The sequence below is a fragment of the Natrix helvetica genome (genome assembly GCF_964273705.1).
Source record: "Natrix helvetica genome assembly, chromosome: 1".
Classification (NCBI taxonomy): domain Eukaryota; kingdom Metazoa; phylum Chordata; class Lepidosauria; order Squamata; family Natricidae; genus Natrix; species Natrix helvetica.
Genome location: NC_138548.1, coordinates 263,231,295 through 263,235,189, shown reverse-complemented (window position 1 = coordinate 263,235,189; position 3,895 = coordinate 263,231,295). Strand labels below are relative to the sequence as shown.

At 36.2% G+C, this 3,895-nt stretch overlaps 1 long non-coding RNA gene across 1 annotated transcript; it reads right to left on the bottom strand.

Annotated features, from left to right (window-relative positions):
• Positions 1 to 806: 806 nt before the first annotated feature.
• LOC309385173 lies at positions 807 to 3,149 on the bottom strand. Its single transcript, XR_014174168.1, has 3 exons — positions 2,985 to 3,149; positions 2,188 to 2,366; positions 807 to 922 (listed from the first exon to the last, which is right to left on the bottom strand). It is a non-coding gene; the product is annotated as an uncharacterized lncRNA (long non-coding RNA).
• Positions 3,150 to 3,895: the final 746 nt, after the last annotated feature.

Below are 3,895 nucleotides of genomic sequence, written 5' to 3'. Positions count from 1 at the left end.
AGAAGGTACCGGCAACACTTTAGCATTTGAAGACATAGCAGCTTAAGTGTCAAAAGTAGTTAACACCTATACCAGGGTTCATTATATTAACATGTGGAAATTTATTATTTTTAAAAAAAATCCCTTTCTGAGTTATGCTAATTCTTTGCTTCCTGCATTATCACTGTAATATTTTCTACCCAGAAACTGTGCTCATTGCAATATAGTCACTGTCATTGAAATGCTTATATATGTTATTTTTTAAAATTTGAAAGATTCCATAAATAGAAATCCTAAGAGAAAAATAATTTAGGAAAATTATGGGGAAAAAATCCAAACTTGAGTAAATATCTAAGAGAAAGAAAAATGGGAAACACCTGATACAACTATCTTGATTGCATAAACAGCTACCTGATAAACTGATAAACAAAAAAGGACAAAAAAGGACAAATTTTCAAGAAAGAGCATATAACCAAAGCAGAACATCACAGAATAGCTGAACACTATAAATATATAGTTAGAAAAACTAAGGCTCAGGATGAGGCGAATTTTGTAGAAAATGCCAAAAATAACTCCCATCTCTTAAAATATTGTTTCAGTATACATGGAGAAAGAGGAACATCAAGGAAACAGTCAGTCTGCTGGTTGGAGAAGATGACAAAACAGTGACAGGCAATAGAGAGAAGACTTAAGAACTCCCTAATCCCTATTTTGCATCTGTCTTTTTGTAAAAGGATAAGGTAATCCAACCTGTCAAAAGCCACACATTGGGGGCAGAAAAGAAATGCAGGTCAAAATAGGTAAGGAATTGGTGAGAACACACCTAGCTGCTTTGAATGAATTTAATTCTCCAGGACAGATGGATTACATCCCAGGGTGTTAAAAGAACTGGCAGATATGATTTAGGTTTTGACGGTCACAATTGAAGAAAGATGCTGAGGAACTGGAAAGAGTGCAGAGAAAATAGGTGAGGGTCTCGGAGGTTAACTCCTTTGAAGAATACTGAAAGAAACTGCTTTAAAAGGAAAAGAAAAACTTTGAAGAAACATGATAACAAAAGTCAATTGGTTCATTGACAGATTCAGTACTGGAGGTGGAATAAAGAGACCCAAAGAGTTACAAAACTCTTTATAGACTTATGTGGATTGTTACTTTGATTGGTAACCGTTGATATTAGTTTGTCATTAAAGAGCATATAGGATGCAATGTGCTTGATAAAACTAACCTTACTGATCGGGCTTATTCAAATGAATATTACAATATTTAATAAGGGCAGGAAGTAATTGATTTCTATATATAGGTAGTCCTTGACTTATGACCACAATTTAGCCCAACATTTCTGTTGCTAAGAGAGACAGTTGTTAAGTAAGTTTTGTCCCATTACGACATTTCTTGCCACAGTTGTTAAGTGAATAATTGCAGTTGTTAAGTTAGAAACATGATTGTTAAGTGAATCTGGCTTCCCCATTCACTTTGCTGATCAGAAGATCATAAAAGATGATCACGTGACACTGCAACCTTCATATTTATATATGAATCAAGTGTCTGAATTTTGATCACATGATCATGGGGATGCCACAACAGTTGTAAGTTTGAAAAACAGTCCTAAGTCACTTTTTTCAATACCATGGTAATTTCAAATAGTCTTTGATAGTCTTTTGTTGTAAGTCAAGGACTCCATGTGATGGGTATTTTGATTTAAATAAAGGGATGTTGTCTGAAGCTGCAATTTTACTGTAGCCACTATCTAGAAAACCTAGAGCTCCCTGCATTAATTGTTAATTATTCAGTTATGCTTACAGGCATGTAGTCAACACTTTCATTATCTTGATAGTTCTTTGTTACATTCAATGGGCCTAATTGTTTTGGCTGTATCATGTAAGTAGGATTTTCACCTTCAGATTACATATGTCTTACAAAATCAAATTTAGCTTTTTTTGGTCCAGAATTCATCATTTATTTGTTTTGTCCCAAGCCACATTTTGGAATATAGTCTGTAAATAGAGTAGATGCTACTCAGATGTAATTATTACCACCTTTTGCAATAATCTTGCAAAAAACTATTGCAAGCCTTTAAAGAATCTAAATATATTATTACAGAAGTATGGTTCCAAAACCTGAATGAATGGGTTTTGCATGAAAAATCAGACAAAGAATATTTACACTTTGAAAATTATATTTTGATCCTGCTTTATTGTGATAACTTACCAGATAGTTCCCAGTATCTGTCTTTGTGTTGTGTTTTCTCTATTACATATTTCATTGTGGTTTGTCAGACTTCTTAATTTCTCTAAACCTTGATTTGAAAAGGGCCCATAAAAGGAATTTTCCCATGATATCTTCCTTTGGCATTTGATTAAAGCAAAGCATGGACAAAAACTGAAGATCTGTGAAGAAATGGTTGCATACAATACAAGTTAGAATGCTTAAACACACTGGCCTCTATGAAAAGAAGGTAGCTACTGAATCTTTTACAAAAGAATGTCTCCCAATTTGTCATTATAAAGTGGAATGACTAGTAACTTAAACTGGCATTCCATAGATCAAAGTAGGTTTTAACACAGTCTCTCTTACCAATTGTGCTCATTTCACAGTTATTGTCTTCCTCCCAGAGTTTCCCAAGATATTTTGGAACCACAAATCAAGGTAAATATCAGACTAAGAAGATGGTTCATCCTGATAGCCCTATTGATTTGTGTTTTTGAAAATCATTAATTTGTTTTGCAATCCTGCTTGACCTTTTGTTTTCATGTAAAATTTTCCTCAGAGAATTTTATTCAGGTGAGTGTTTGTTCCTGTTCTGACCCAGTCTTCACCAGCCCTACTCAACAGCTTAATCATGAGGAGAAACCTGTTTTTATTTTGAAAATCAGGAATACGTGGCCTTCACTGACAAACCTCAGATCACATATCCATAGGTGATTCACCAGCTATAATAGTTTCTGAGTTCCCCGCAGGGAGCTTCAGTTAGCACTTCAATCCCAACACAAAGAATTCTGACCAACCTGGTTAGTGGCAAGGAATCCACCAGAGAGAACTCTTCTGGAGCATGAACTGACAACCATGCCTACCACACCCCTCCTCCTTATATCCCAGCCAAGGAGGGTCTTTTAATGTCTCCTTCTTTTCCTGGATAGCTGCCCTTCAGTCTTGCATTGCTCTCCTTTCCACACTTCTCTGCAAATACAGGTATTTGGGGCAGGGCCCAGCTGTTCCTCCCTCTCATTCAGCTCAGGCCCCAAAAACAGCTGTCTCTCCACCTACTCTCCACCTGAGTAGATGGGCCCTGCTCTGCATCTGACTCTGAGCCCTCTTGTTCCTTAAAGCTTTCTGCTGGTTCTAATAGTAACCCAGGCACCCCCTCCATTTCCTCTGATTCATCTGACTTGACTGCCATTTCCTCTGGCAGTCGATGAACCACAACAGATCCAAACTAGATCTCTTCCTACAAAAAAAAGAGAGAACATAATGCAGATACTACAACAGTGTGTGAGAGGCAAATCACTGCTGTGCATATTTAGTTATCCCCCAAAAATAAAATCAAAACAACTACGCTATTCTCAGATATGTTACAATGTGCATTTTCTGTTCTAGCACAAAATAAAATACAGAACTAAGCAGGTTGATGCACAGATGTTGCAATATTGAACACCAGGCCTTTTCCTCTGCAAAAACATAGCATGCCTGAAGAGATCACAAAAGCTTCTTGAATATCATTTCATGTTATGCAAAGGGCATATAACACTCTGTGCTGCAAGCATGACAATGAATCTCTCTGCTGAAATATAGTTTGTTTTGATATCCAAGGAGGAGAATCAGCCCTTAATGATTGTTTCAAGTTTGATCGCAAGGCTGAGAGCAATATATACATAACTCTTTGCTGTAATTGCTATCATTATTAACAACAACAATTATA